The sequence below is a fragment of the Pungitius pungitius genome, chromosome 6 (assembly GCF_949316345.1).
Source record: "Pungitius pungitius chromosome 6, fPunPun2.1, whole genome shotgun sequence".
In the NCBI taxonomy this organism is placed as follows: Eukaryota; Metazoa; Chordata; class Actinopteri; order Perciformes; family Gasterosteidae; genus Pungitius; species Pungitius pungitius.
The window spans coordinates 5,202,962-5,219,481 of NC_084905.1; the positions used below are offsets into that span (position 1 = coordinate 5,202,962).

At 40.3% G+C, this 16,520-nt stretch overlaps 1 protein-coding gene across 1 annotated transcript in view; it reads right to left on the reverse strand.

Moving 5' to 3' along the window:
• LOC119195886 (histone H2AX) overlaps positions 1 to 16,520 on the reverse strand; it is a 545,468-nt gene that overhangs the window by 77,998 nt on the left and 450,950 nt on the right. The gene's annotated exons all lie outside the window — the stretch shown is intronic.

Sequence of the window (16,520 nt, forward strand, 5' to 3'; positions counted from 1 at the left end):
AACCTTATTCGTTACTGATTTCTCTATGTCTCGAGAGCTGTTAACAACAGGCCTATTGCACGTATCTACTCATTGTTTGTTGTGTACAGGATAGCTGATATGGCCACACCATAACCCTCTTAGCACCATGGACAGATTTTTAATTTCTTAAAATTGAAGTCGCTCAGTTGACTGCGTGTGATGTAGTAAAAAGTATTGCAATCGCTTCTTAAGGCTACTAAACCCATGTTTATTGCTTTTATTCTTTCATGTGGGATAATGTGTTATTACTTCTAACTCATTAAGAACTGATAAAGCCTGTTTTTGCCTGCCAAACATGTAGCTGCACGTGTAAGTCGTGTATTGTATTGAATGCATTACATAAGTACATTACCCATCCATACTGCTCACAGACACCTATATCACGGCATAATCCCCCCCTATTTAATAAGAGAGATAATAAGATTTTTTTAACACTACATTTTTTCAGACCAGAGCTCTTGGCTACAACACAAAGAAGCCCTCTGTGCATACAGATGTGTCTGGGTCTAAGGTATGGAAGTAAATCTGTGTCATCGGGGGTTGAAATAAAAAGTTGATTGAATTTCTAGCACTGAATATTTATGCATTGAAATTATGTACCTGAATGTTTTTCAACATTAAAACACCGCAAAAAAATTCAACCTAAAAAAAATAAATGTTGAAATATTCGAAATGGGGGCTACAATATTCAACCCAAAAAAATTCAACCTTGACACACCAACATCCGGGACACTAAGGAAGAGCAATAGATTGAAGATCAGGAGCGTGCGTCGAGCGAAAGGAGCGAGCACCCAAAACACCTTCGGCTTTGGATTGTATCCATGTCCCATAATAACGGGGCTTTAACTCTTCTTCATGCCATTAGTTTGGTTTGTGTCTGTAAGATTCCGTAATGGACAGCTGACATTTGTACATTAACAGACTGTGTTGGACATGAACTAAGCGGAAGTTAAACAAGAGCGTACAGCCGCTCACAAAACGCCTCTTCTTCTAGTTGTGAATTTATTTAATGATGCTGAGATCCTTCGACAAGCTGTTAGCAGTGATTGGCGGAGTTTTGAATCCAGGAACGCGCTTGAAGAGGCACATGAGCTGCTGTATCGTAGTGGGGGCGGGGGGTCATACATACAGGGATGTACCTCTTAATGCGAGGCTTTAGAATTGATCTCAAAGGGATCCTGTATTTGCTCATAAAGTCTGAAACGAGAACCCATTTTTCAGTGACGGTGTTACGTGCCTACTGGTTTTTGAACCTACTGGTTTGGCTACGGGTGCGTGTTTGTTTCCCCCCGACAGGCAGGTGTTGTCTGCCTCCGTCACTTGAGTCGTCACACATTTGCAAACATATTGTGCTGAAAATGTTCAAAAATGCCTCCCATATCCATTGCAGCGATTACAATTGTATAAGTGAGCACTACGTCACTGCCACGTATGAAGTAATACACAAAAGAACATTTATCAAAAGTCCGCCACAACCGGGATTCGAACCGTGTCGCGCAAAATAATGTTGTGCCACAAAGCAGCTGCGCTACACACTCATCCAGCTGAGCCTATGGGATTATGATTTATTTGTATAGTTTTAATAGAGTTTTTTATTGTCAGTGGTGAGCAAACGTTTTGGTTCAGGGTGAACATTATATGTTCTTTTATGTATTTCTTCATACGTTGCCACACTGACATGAAGAAGAGTTAAAGCCCCGTTATTATGGGACATGGATACAATCCGAAGCCGAAGGTGTTTTGGGTGCTCGCTCCTTTCGCTTGACGCACGCTCCTGATCTTGAATCTATTGCTCTTCCTTAGTGTCCCGGATGTTGGTGTCTCAAGGTTGAATTTTTTGGGGTTGAATATTGTAGTCCCTATTTCGAATATTTCAACATTTTTTTTTTTTAGGTTGAATTTTTTTGTGGTGTTTTAATGTTGAAAAACATTCAGGTACATAATTTCAATGCATAATTATTCAGTGCTAGAAATTCAATCAACTTTTTATTTCAACCCCCGATGGCACAGATTTACTTCCATACTTAGGCGTCTGGTTTATGGTGAAATTAGTCCAAAATGGGCCAAAAGAAAACGTGTCTCATTGCAAATTTGTGCATTAGGCTTCTTGTTGACATTTTCATCAAACTAATATAGGCCCATCATGGGCCTTTACTGCGTGGATGAGACATGCTGTGTTAGAAGACAGGTACCATTCAAGGACTGTGACAGGCTCCCTAAAATTCCTACCTCATATGCCTTTTGTTATGTTGTTTCCTTCCTTTGGACTCGGGTTAATGTTTACTTTGTTTATTTTTACTGTGGTCTGTCTTTCAACGTCCTGGGGTTGATTGATTGACCGCAGATTTGAGTTTGTTTTGGGAGATTATGGAGAAGTGCTACTTCTCCATATTAAGTTTTGACTAGACCCGTCCCAGATGACATTAAAGGTGTCCTGTGGGACAGTGTGGATGAGACATGCTGTGTGCGCTAAACCTGGCAAAAGACAGCTACCATTCAAGGACTGTGACAGGCCTCTGGAAATTCCTACCAGGATTAACGTTTATTCTGTTTATTTGTACTTTGAACATCTTGGGGTTGATTGATTGACCTCAGATTTTAGTTTGTTTTAGGAGATTATTATTATATTAAGTTTCAACTGAACGCGTCGCGGATGACAGTTAAGGTCCAGATGGTTCAAAAAGTAGCTCAAGATCACAAATATATTTGGGCTGAACAGCATTTAGTGCTTCTTAAACCAAAGAGCAGTATTTGAGAGACAGGCATTCTTTTTGTGAGACATATGAAGACACCTGTCTAGTAGTCGTGTTTGTTGATAGTATATCATAGAAGTCCTGTGGACACATACGTGCTTTGATTATTGATCGATTCTTGGCAGGCTGACTCAGTCATTGGCCGTTACGTTTCAGGTCTGAGTCCATGACAAAACTCATTAACATGGCCGACAGGAGCTGAGCCCTGACTTGAAATATTCATTTTTAGCTCCAAAACCGGCTACCTCATTTTTGTCTATATAGTTATTATTTAATAATAGTAGTAGTATTTAAATATGTAGATATTTAATTAACTACTTACTTTGTAGCTTTCTATAAACGGAGCCAGTGGAAGCATGCAGATGTTAGACAGAGGAGGCACCAGCGATAATCTTTGATTATCAGAGCCTGTCATATTTCACTCTCCGATGTGTGGTTACGTCTAGACGTTGTTAATACATACACACATATATATATATATATATATATATAAAGAGAGAGAGAGAAATTGGCTTGATTAATGCACTTTTTAAGCTGTAATTTCTAATTCTATGAATTTTATCTGTGAAGGAGTGCACTTAATTGCAGGCGAGTTCAGAGTCTAGTGACACAGGCGGGTTTGTTGGACTGTTCAAGAATAGCAAACGAGGTACGTTTCTTATTACTGTTTTGGGCGATGTAAGAGAAGAAGAACCTCCTTTTCATTTTTACGTTCCAATGGAGTCTTTATTGATTTTATAAATCACTCAGAGTGTATTTTTAGATGGCACTCTTTTTTAAAATTCTTAACGGTGGCATTTCCCCTGGAGGTATTTTATTAACAGAGACCATCTTTGACTAAGTTGTTGCAAGAGCATCAATGACATTTGTAATTTCAGAATTGGAATCATCCCGCACAACCTGAGAAAATATCAAAATTAAAATAAAACGTCAGTAACCAAAACTGTAGGAATGTTCAGACCCTGTGAAATACTTTAAAGGAATAAAAGAGTGTGCCTCCTTGTGTGGGCACCATCACATGCTGAGCTGGTCCAAAGTTAACCATGAACACAACACAGTTATTTAGTGCGTCTGTCCTAAAGGTTGTCAACATTAATTAAAATCCCTAACATTAAATACATGACAGATTACAGAGCAGTTCAGAAAGGTCATTTAAAAAAATTGCACAGTACCTAGTGAACATTTAGGAACAAGGACTGCGAGAAGGAAATCCAAGGGAATCCTAATACAAAATGGCAACTGCACCTTCTTTCTTATGCACTCCTTCATAAAACTAAAGTCACGGGGGTTGACTCAGTAAGAAACACTGCACTGTAAGCAGGATCTAACTAAATTCCAAGTTAAAATCATACAATTAACATTGCACTCGATATTAAAATTACTGGTAAAAAACGTTTTTCCTTCCAAAGAACATTTAATAAAACATTTAAACAAAAGCTTCCTGTTTGCTTCATCTCTTAAGCACATATCAATTGCAGTTCACTGTGTTCTGTAAACAAACAACAATATTAGACTGGGGAGACAGTGGATGACGGTGTCATGGAGGAGGGGTGAGGGAGAGGGCGTTGTAGCTGTGGTGAATGGGTGGAGATGGATTGCCAGGGGGGATTTGGGTAAAGAAAATAGTGTTGTTGGTGACGGCAGAGAGAAGTTCCCCCATGTGGTCAGTGAACACAAAGAGGGGGAGGAGGGAAATGGTGATCTGGACGGTGTTTTGGGGAATGATTACAACAACAGCAACAACAGCAAAGCCTGCTCCGGGCTCCCCCTCCACCCTGAAGCATTGTGCTGATCAGCTGCTCACAGCCATCTTCAAAACCCGCTGGAGATATGCCACGTAGCAGCCTGCTTCAAGGCATACAACATCATCCCCGTCCCCATAAAGCCCAAGATCACATGACTAATCATGAAGTCTTTTTGAACAGCTAGTCCTGTCCCATCTAAACCCTCCTGGACCCCCTGCAGTTCCCCTACAGCATCGTTACAGGTCTTTAAACGATGCTGTCAACATGGCCCTCCCCTTCATCCTTCAGCATCTGGACTCCCCAGGAACCTATGAAAGGACCCTTTTTTTGGACTTCAGCTCTGCTTTCAGCACCATCACCCCGTCTCTTGGACAAAAATCTTTCCGCTGGATGTGACCGACTCCACCTGCACATGGATCACAGACGTCCTGTAAGACAGGAAGCAGCAGGTGAGGCAGGGGAAACATGTCTCAGCCTCTCGGTCCTTCAGCACCGGTTCCTCCCTAGGATGAGTTCTTTTCCTTTCTGTTCTTCTCAATTTGAACCAACAGCGACACCTCAAGCCACCAGACCGTCAATGACACCACCCTCATTGGACTCATCTCTGGTTGGGTCCTGATGAGTCCCCACACTACAACTACAAATGGCAGTCAGACCATCTGGTGACGTGGTGCAGTCAAAAGCACTTAGAGTTCAGCACTCTGAAGACAGTGGAGATGGTTGTCGATTTCAGGCAGGACAGAGTCCCACCTTCCCCCATCACTCTATTTGACTCTCCCGTCGACGCTGTGGGGTACTTCCGCTTCCTGGGCTCCATCATATCCCATGACTCCCAGTGGGAGCTAAATATCAGCTCCATCACAAGATGGCTCAGCAGAGGATGTACTTCCTGAGGCAGCTGAAGAAATTCAACCTGCCAAAAACAATGATGGTGCAATTTCACACCGCCCATATTGAGTGAATCCTCTGCTCCTCCATCACCGTATGGTACGCTGCAGCCACAACCAAGGACAAGGGCAGGTTATAGCATGTCATCCACTCTGCAGAGAGGATGATCAGCTGCAATCTGCCGTCCCTCCAGGACTTGTTTTCGCTTTGAGGGATCTGAAGCGAGCTAGAAAGATTATAGCCGACTCCTTTCACCCTGGACAAAAAAAATTGGCGGATGAGGTCCCTCAGGACAAAGACCTCACGCCACATAAACAGTTTCTTCGCGTCAGCAGTCAGCCTCATTAACAGAGCGCAAGTCCCCCACTGACTGACTCTATTTAAACAGTCTTGGACACTTTCAAATACAGTTGACACCTTGGCACACAAATGTATTGTGTAGCATTGCTGTGCGTTTTAGTTTTTTCTTATTTGTATTCCTTTGTATTCTATTCATTTGATTATTACCCTGTTGTTCAATGTTGTTCTATGCACCACCCACCATGACAAAGTCCCGGATCTCCATTTCCATTTGTGAGGGGTGAGAGGGGTGGATGGAGATTCTTCCTCTTAGTTCTGATGGCTCTCACGATTAAAGCTCTCCCCATGCTTGAGATGAAGTGTTCTCTTTTCGAGCTTTCTGCTGCACTGTTACTGTATGTCTTCTCCGGTTGTCGATTCTCCTTGACAAAGGGAACAGGTGATCGATGCAGGAAGTTGAAATAAGTTGGAAGTGAACGGTTTTATTCTTGACTTGGTCAGACAAAGACTATTGCATCAAAAAAACATTTCTGTGGTCCCATAAAAATATGGAACGGTCAAAAAAAACCATGACTGGACTGTACGTCCAGCGCTGTGTGCTGAATCTCTCCTCTCCTCTTCTGACTGCCGGTAGGAGGCCACTGATAATCAGGTTAGTAGCTCGGTCCCACGTTCACTGTTTTTCATGGCCGTGTTCCCAGTACACAGGGTTGAAGAATCCCCCTGCCTGGATGATAATGCAGACAACCTGGTAGCCTCACATTTTTTTAGGGAAGTTGGTTTCTTCATGTTACTCGTCCTCCCATTTCCCAGGGAAATGATTTACTTCAAGGCTCCGCACCAAAAGAGTTCAAGTGAGGACTAGCCTTTTATTATCCAGTATACTTCCTCCTTTTTATTCGTATCATCTGTTTTGTGTTATTGTTTAAATGGAGTTGTGCCCACATATTCAATTTACTTTTACAGCACTGCCACCTTCTGTAGAGATGTGCGGTAGTAGTCCATGGGAGTGCTACATTAAAATGTACATTTTTTTCAGACAACAAATATTACCTAAATAAATTTGGGAGCTTATGCACCAGTAATATAAACATCAGCAGATTCTGAACGTACAATGTGGTGTAAACCAACACAGGTTCAAAATGTAACACTCATTGACTTTCTTTTTTTCCATTAGATTTTATATGAAAATCTTTTTTGTGATAAATCCTCATTGTGTAATATGTTAATTTAAATGCTTCATGAAGCATCATTTGGTTTTCTGTTCTTCACTTATGAGCGACTGCAGTGTTAGTGGTTCTGTATTGATGGGGGACTAACACAAAAACTCAACTATGATGACTCAGACTTTAGGTTTAAAACAAATCTTCAAACATTGTGTAAACTTGCAAGGGAAATTGGAAGTGAACCGTTTTAGAGTTTCCTACCATTTCGAATACATCAGCATCAAGATAATTTTTCTTCCAAAGGGAGCTAGTTGGAACATGATCTGATTTGCACCGAAGCCTGCACCCTACAAAGATCATTCATTGGCTTTTAGACAGGCTTAATATTTTGAGCCTGTGCTCAAGGTCACAAGTACTGTTGTACTGGCAAACAAATTAGGGGATGAACGGTGTGTGATCACTGAGAAGTCTCTAAGCATACTTTGAGTGCAAGAGAATCAGCTAATAAAATTTATTTTTAACTTGATTCTGGAAGGAGTGACCCAAAATGACTGCAAAAGAATCAGATTTTTTCAAATATTTCAATGCACTTCAGCAGTAACCACTTAGCAGGTAATTAGGTATCCAAAACAGATCGTCCTTTGACAACAGAATCCACTTTTTTTGGTTGAAGAAATAATGCGCTGACCACCAGTATTTGCTGATCTACAGGAATTTTTTTTCCAAATCAAAGTTCAAAAAAATCTTTCTCATTTTTTTTCATCTTCTTTGGAACAGACGCCCAGAGGAAGTATGCATCTCAGTCGATTGCACAATAATAGTTTGATTGAAGTCCCCAATTTAACTGCCACTTAATGCTTCGGGCAACCCTGCAGCTTTTAAAGTGTTTCAAGTTTCAAGTGTTCCTGTTCTTTCACACTTCAGACCCTAAGAGCAAATTGTAATCACCCTTTCGTTCCTTGATCTTATCACTGAGGAAGATTTATGACACACACATCACAAGGTTTGAAAATGGAAAAGCTGAATGTGTAACATTTCTGCGGCAACCTCACTTTTATTGACGAGTTGCCAGATTTCTGTGTGGAAATCCCCCTCCGGCAAAGATTCCCTCTTGGATTTTTCAAAGTCTTATGGTCATGTGGTTTTTAGAAGAAATATAGTATACAGCGGTTGAAATAAGTATTGAACATGTCACGATTTTTCTCAGTAAATATATTTCCAAAGGAGCTATTGACATAAAATTTTCACCAGATCTTGGTAACACGAAATACATACATGCAAAGAAACCAAAACAAAGAAGTTCAGAAATAAAGTTATGTGTAATAATGTGAAATAAAACAAGGAAAAAGTATTGAACACATGAAGAAAGGGAGGTGCAAAAAGACAACAGCTGACAAACTACCAGTAATTAAAAAGCAATCCAGACCCTTGTCAGTGCAGATTAATATCAGCTGGTTAAGTCCCAACTGATGGCCTACAAAAAGGTCTCATTGCCGATGTGTCACACAAGACACGTCCCATGATGGATAAAAGCAAAGAGCTGTCTCAAGACCGTCACAACCTAATTGTTGCAAAACACAATGATGGCTTTGGTTATAGGTGCATTTTTAAGCTTCTGAATGTTCCAGTGAGTTCTGTTGGGGCCATAATACAGAAGTGGAACGACAATCATTTCACCATAAATTTGTTTCGACCAGGTGCTCCTCACAAGTTTTCTGACAGAGAAGTGAAACGAATTGTCCAAGAGCCAAGGACGATTTGTGCAGAGCTTCAAAAAGACCTGCAGTTAGCAGATACTGTTGTCTCAAAGAAAACCGTGAGTAATGGACTCCACCGCCATGGCCTGTGTGCGCACTCACTACGCAATACTCCTTTGGTGAAAAAAAAGCATGTTGAAGCTTGTTTAAAGTTTGATGCACAATATTTGGAAAAGCCAGTGAAATACTGGGAGAATGTAGTGTGGTCAGATGAGAGCAATGAACTGCTTGGATGCCATAATACACACCATGTTTGGAGGAGAAATGGCACTGCACATCACCCTAAAAACACCATACCTACAGTGAGGTTTGGAGGTGGGAACATCTTGGTGTGGGGCTGCAAACTTCACATAATTGAAGGAAGGATAAATGAGCAAATTTACAGAGACATTCTTGACATAAATCTGCTGCCATCAACCAGGATGATGAAGATGAAACGAGGACGGACATTTCAGCAAGACAATGATCCCAAACACACAACCAGGGAAACTCAACTGGTTTCAAAGAATGAAAAATAAAGCTGCTTGAATGGCCCAGCCAATCACCTGACTTAAATCCGATTGAAAATGTATGGAAAGAACTGAAGATCAAGATTCATAGAAGAGGTCCACGGAACCTTCAAGATTTGAAAACTGTTTGTGTGGAAGAATGGACCAAAATCACAGAGCAAAGCATGCCACTAGTTTCACCAGACAGGAGGCCTCTTGAAGCTGTCATTACCAACGAAGGCTTTTGTGTAAAGTATTGAATAAATATCAGTAGGCGTGTTCAATACTTTTTTGTCATTTCCCATTATTATACATAACTTTATTTCTGAACTTCTTTATTTTGGTTTCTTTGTATGTATTGTACATATTTGTATTGTGTATATGTTGTTGCCAACATCTGGTGAAAATGTCATGTCAATAGCTTCTTTGGAAATATATTTACTGAGAAAAATCATGACGTGTTTAATACTTATTTCACCCGCTGTATTTCTTGAATTTGACAATTGAAGAGCCTTAAAAAAAACACTAGTCTCCAGGGAGAGCTGTTTGAGCATGAATACTTTTGGTCAAGGCTCAGACGCAGAGCCATCAGGACTAAAGGTTTTTATTTAAATCCCTCTTGTAACTGCACACACCTCAAGTATTCCAGTTCACTGGGTAGCCCTTGTGGTAAAGAAGCTGAGGGCACTCTAACTTCTGCCTCCCTGGGACTTTGATTCTTTCTGATGATAGATGTGTGTAATACAATTTGTTATACCTAGGGAAAAAAAAGAAAATGTCAAAAAGTGCAGCACGCTAACCGGCAAATCATAAGGAAAACCAGTCGGGCAAAGCTCCACAGATCCATTGTGCTATCTGGTCTAATGCCACTGAGGTAAGCTCAGAGGATCCCAGCAGAGAGAAGCAGCCTGTTTGTGAGAGTCCAGGAACCGGCCTCCTGCCGGGCGCTGTTTCTCTTTCGTCACACTACAACAGACACTTGGGCTAGTCTAACTTCACTGAAACGTTTCTTCCCTTTGCCGATGAATATAATCGTTGTAACGTAATCATCTTGTTATGGGATCACACCAGTTGTGATGCCAAATCATCCCAGGGGTTAAAGCAAACACTCACTAGGCTGCCCGTACCTCGTGTTTGCACTGCTAGTTCTGTTAGCTGTTTGACGCCTACGGCTGAAGAGGTAGGGCAGGATTCAGACACAGCTGGCAGATACAAAACAGATGAATGTTGACAAGTGTGGTATTAGAGAATAACACACGTCAACAGAGGCAGCTAAGACAAACATGCTTTTACAAAATCACCTACTGCTTAGCAACAGGGTAGCTCCACTACTGTACAGTCACTGTATAAACCAACACTGTAAAACCTTGATAAAAAATCAATTCTTTCTTATCACTGCCCAGTACAAAAAAATATATAACTTGTTTGGTTGGTAAAACCCAGTTGAATATGTGAATCTTTGTCTCATGTACAAAATTATACAGGACTTCACCTCCGCTCAGTTTGTTATCTCAAGAACAACAGGATATCGGCTCACAAGAGGTACAGCGGGAGGGGATTGCATCACCCAACTCAGGAAAAGTGCTTTCAGTCCCTTTAAGGACAAGTTGCACTACAATGGAACGTCATGCCGGTGACCATTAGGGAAATACAGACTAATGTAAAAAAGGGTTTATTGGTGGCCAGCTGTGTCAGAACTTGTGTTGAACTTGAACTTTTTGTTGCTTGGATTTGTCTGACTGATTTATATACTACACATACTCTGGATGCGTTCATGTTTGGTGCCTCTGACGTGGATGTTTTCTTTTTTTCCCCTTTCTCTACCAACTGCGACATAGTATTGTTTTGGTACCTATGAGAAGAAGAAGGATGATGTAAATCGGCTTATTTGATGAAGTTGCACTTTCTTGTTTCTTGCTTTTCTGGGTTTGTATCCTTATAGTTGAAATGCACTTATTGAAAGTCGCTTTGGATAAAGGCGTCAACTAAATGACATGTCATGTAATGATGCTCTAACAAATTCTATTTTCAATTCAATTTCTTCATCAAGCCCAGAGGAAGAGCCACATTAACAATAACAAATGTTAAGAAGCAACATATTGACCAAAAAATAGTATTTTTTGCCGTCATAGAAGAGATAAAATCGTATCCTTATGTTAATATAGGTCAATACTCTACTGGGATGTATTAACCCTTAATTGAAATCAACGGCCCGTTTTATCTCATGCGTGTATCTTTTCTATACTTATAAGGGAATTTAGAGGTTGTTGTGGAAATGGGAGTGAGAGAAAGAAAAGGAACGTGACCTTTCAAACATCTTTAACTGCTTTGAAGTTACCTCCCCATTTTGTTGTGAGTCAAATTTCACACCTCATATAAATCAAAAGGGTAAACCTTTGAAGCCTAATAAAATAATAACTCACACATAAAACCTCAACCCACCTTTGAACTCAAGATGGTAATCACACACTTGACACTGGATGGGCGGCCAAAAGGTCCCACTTTTTATGAACTAAAATCTCAAATACAAAGAGTTGATCCGCCTACATGCACTGTTGTAGTTTAGCTCACTCTACTCACCTGTCTAAACTCCCTTCACTTCATCAGTCAAGACACTATATTGACTCTTTCCCCCCTGACACACGCTGTCACATTGTTGGTAGGTTTTCTATACCAGACTCCAGCACGCTCCGACGGACTGGTTCCCTGTGACCCACCATGCCTGTCTCTGTTCTTCCCGCCCCGCCCACAATAATGTTGGAGTATGACGAAAAGTGCTGAATATGATAATCATAACAATTGTTTTTTATTTTTCAATGCCAACGTGTGAGCATATTTCCATTTATGATTTCGCTGCCATTTTTCTTGAGCAGTATTACATAACGTATTAAATAAATAATCAAATAAACGTCAATACATAAAGGACGTTTACCTGCTTGTATTCATTACTCTACTTTATTAATACTCTAAAAAGTTGTTATTTTCACAAACTTAATCTGGCGTTTCATCTAAAATGTTTAAGACCCTAAATCGTTTTCCTCCTCTTCCTCCTATGAATTCAACTTTACACCAAACGCTTCAAGCAGGTGTGCAGTGTTTGGGAGTTTGGTGCAAACAAACTCACCAATGGTTAATGGCGTTACTGGGACTCAGTTAACAACTACAGAGTGTTTTTCACACATGGCTTTACAGCTAGTGGCTTGATTTATGCCTTAAACTGGTGCACACAAATCTGAAATTTAAACCTGAAATGAAATTCTCTTTTTTACATTTTACGTATTCAGTGCTAAAACGACGATAAAACATGCACATTCTGGCATGTAAAGTGAAATTGACATGCAAGGCTGTATTCAACAATAATATATATAAAAGAAAGTGCTGCAGTCTATTAAACAATTGTCTTTTTTGTTGGCAAAACTGTGAACTATTATTTACGATTTATTTATTGACGAATAACCATTTCAGGCCTCTCTTTCACAACAGTAAACTGCAGTTTATTACTCTCACTGGGATTCCAGGGGAACATTTGGCCATGGGTGTTGCTTAGAAACAAAACAGAAAGCAAAATAACCTGAAGCACATTTTGCAGGTTGATTCATCTATCTTCACTTCACAAGGAGAATTCATTAACATTTTAGAAAGGTGACAAAAGAGGATAAGGATTATCTCAATTCCAAACACACAAATTATTTACAAGCAAAATGCCTCTTTAATTACTTTATGACTAGGCTTCCTTTTGCTTCCATCCCTTTATATTTATTTTAAGTTTGCTGTAAAAAGCCGTCAGTCAGTTAAAAACAGTCAGTCGTTATATATTTGCATTTCTTTCTTCTCCGTGCTTGGGTGGTCCTACTCTGGGTCCGGCCCTCCCGCTGCCTATGGAGCCAAATCCGGGTCAAAAGTTTTGTTCATTTGAAAAACAAATGTGAACCTAAAAGTTTAAGTTTTGGTCTTGAAAATACACATTGAAACAACATTGAAAATTCAAAATAGTAAAGTATTTTCAGGTTGAATATAGTTTTGACTCATTTTTGTTTTTTTGAATAAAATATTTTTCTTTCAATCTCTACTTGTATTTATTTTATTTTATCTGTATTATATTTTTTGGTTGCAGATTTAATATTTTCAGATTCAAAACTTATTTTCACTTTCAGATATTTTTTTTCACATTCAGACATTTGACCCTGGTTGGGTCGGGTCTCCTTGAGGCAAAGGAAATAGTTCTTTGACTGTCGCAGTGAGAGCATCCCCACCAAGTCCACATCCGTGCATAATCTGGGTCATTATTCTCTAACAAATTGTTTAACGTCAATTTAGCGAGACTGCCCTTAGGATAGCAGACGTGGCATCTGACCAAGGTCAGAACACCAGCATTGCCCTTTGTGCCCCCGCCACTTCTACCTTATAAGGAGGTTGCACAATCAAACGAAGCCTCCTTTTCTTCTCTGATGAGGCCACCCTTCGTAGAGCTTGCAAGCGGATCCCAGTAGGTCAAAGGTCATGTGAGTGGTCTTTCTCCCTTCTCCCTAACTCATATTTCCACATCTTGAAAGCTTCCCAGTTTGCCTTAAATATCACATTATGTTTCTGCTTTCTTGCTGCATAGTTCTCCATTTTCGCTCAGTTGCAATTTCAACTGTTTCAATTGATTCTCACGCAAACTCTTTGAAAGAACCCCCAATTCAACCCATTTTTGTTTACACAATGCTGGCAGGATATTATTCCCATGGTTTGAATCCATCTCCCCTTTACTCTGAACACTACCTATCTCTAGTTAACTGTCTATAAAAGTGTGCGTCAATGAATTTTCAGGATTACCAGATACATACAAAATCATGAAATATCACATGCATAACTAAAGCAAGTCACTCTCCAGCTACTAGTAAACTGCATTTAAATGGAGGTGCACTCACCAGAAATTACCCTTAATGACCAAAACACTTCTGTCAACAACTCTCGTAATTGTGAGATTGTGAAACTCTTTTGTCTGCCTTTAAATCATTTTGATCTCTCACCCCATGTTTTTCGTTCCTTCTCGGCAATCCAGGTTTTTCAGGACGATAGCTTCTCAAGCCTTCCTCATTGCAATGTCTCAAATAGGCTGAAAAGGGACAGAGTTTCCGGCTCCTCTGGGGAGTGAGATGCTCTGACCAAGCTTCTTGGTGTAAATACACATCAGGGAGGTTTGTGTTGTCCAATCAGAAGGACACCCCTGCACAATGGAACTTCAGCAAGGAACAAGTGTGGAGGAATGCGCACTTTGACCCCCCCCCCCCCCCCCTCACTGTGATCATCGAAAGTTATTGTCTGACACACGGACAATAAAACACAGTGCCATTGTGGATTCGTTTTGGTCCAGAATAGAGGTCACTGAGTTATTAAGAGAGGACACAGCTCTCAGGAGAGGTCACAGAGTGAGATCAATCCATTCTCCCCCAACATTTTGTTGCCCAATTGGTTCAGGGGCATAAATCCAAATGACTTTGAGATCCCCAGAGTCGGTCATTTTTAGGGAACCATTTCAACATAAGATGATAAGATCACATCTACTGTACGTACATTGTATCACAGGCAGTCAATGTACAGTATATATTGTCCGTTCCGCAATCATCAGTTAAAATGTTTACACATGTTTTGTCACCAAATACCTGCAGAACCAATGGCATTCCACAAGCCTCAGATCTAGCTGTTTGGTGCTAAAAAAAATGTTTAGAACATTAGAAGTAATAACAGTTACATCAGCATAGTAGCATTGTTTACAGGCTAACCAGAGATACTCTCAAAAGACTTCCATTATGTCAAACAAATTAAAGGGCTTTTGACAGATGCGGAGGGGAGATGTGTTCCTGTGTAACAATGTATGCTTGCATTATTGTTGGAAGTGGCTTCTTCAAATTTTCGAATCTGCAGAAAATGCATTTTTCACTCGACATTGCTTTTCATTGTAATTATTATTATATCAATGGTACCCTTTTATTTGTTCTTTTTTGTTGTTTAAAACCAACCCACTGCCTCACGATGAAGCATGAAAGAGTCCAATGACAAATGGAGATTAGACTATGGCCCTTCATAGAAAATGTTGTGTTCCTGGTTAAACTTACTAAGTGGTTCAGCAGCTTTGTAAAGAAACACACATTAACCAAATGTCTTTGACAAATGGCAACGTCCCTAGTCTGAGTTGCTAGCCTTACTCGGCCCTCTCCCTGTATGACTCATCTACCACGTAGCACTGGATGCGGTGATTAAAGTTTAATGAAGAGCTTGACTTGTTGAATTTTTCTCATGCCAAAAGTTCCCTGTGTGCATCAATCTGCAGCGTTTGATTAGGGGAGCTGGCATTTTATTGCTCAGTGATTACACACCAGCATCTGGGTACACTTAGGACAAATACTCAAACAAGAGCACAAACTTAATTAACAATTTGTGTCGAACTCCAGGCACATTAGACCAAAGAAATAATTCACTCACTTTGGGATAATGCAACATCTATTTGCATCCGTGTTATGTGATCTTTAGGTATACCTTTGAATGAATGAGCAATAGAACCTGAGAACTGAACATAAAAACAGTTTTGCCCACTATGTAGTTCTACCTGAATTGCTTTGGAATTGCAGACAATATTTTAATCCATTAATAACTTTGATTTTTGCTAGATTTTGTTTGCAAATACCATGATGTTGCTTTTTTGCACTATTCTATTCAATTTCAGTTAGAAAAGATTATGTGAGTTCACCTTTTAAGATCTGACAAAAGTCAAAATCTAAGAAGAATACCCTGTAACTGAATGGGGTGGGGGGAAGAAAGCATTAGAAAAGTGCCCTGACATGACTGGGTCCATGCCTCTGCCTTCCTGCGGGCTTTCCCCTCTGAGCTCAGCAGACATGTCTGGTGGGACATGCGGTTGTGGTGGAGGTTTGGCTCTGACTGTAATAATGCAGTAACATCCCTCCACCATGTACAGTATACCAGTCAAACGTCTGGACACACCTTCTCATTAAATTGAATGAGGTGTGTCTAAACTTTTGACTGGTATTGTACACACACACACAGAGCCTATTAGCAATCTCTGAAGTGTAATTGCCCCAACTTTCCTGGAATATCACACATCTGTTGCATGTCTGGAAAAGGTGTTAAGGCTCAAAACATCTAAAAACTCTAGTTATTGTCTCAGAAAGTGAATAATGAAAAGTGTCACTGTGTGACACACAATCGTGAGTGGAGGCGCTTTGACAAGTTCTAACACGTGCGCTGCAGACTAAATGACGGTTGAGGTGTAATCTGTTATGTGTCAGCTGAGGAGGGCGAGCAAACCCGTAACACTAACACTTCACACTACTGTCAATCCAAACTGGATCCTTGTCTGCAGCTGCAGTTATAAAACACAGCACTTTGAACGTGGTGT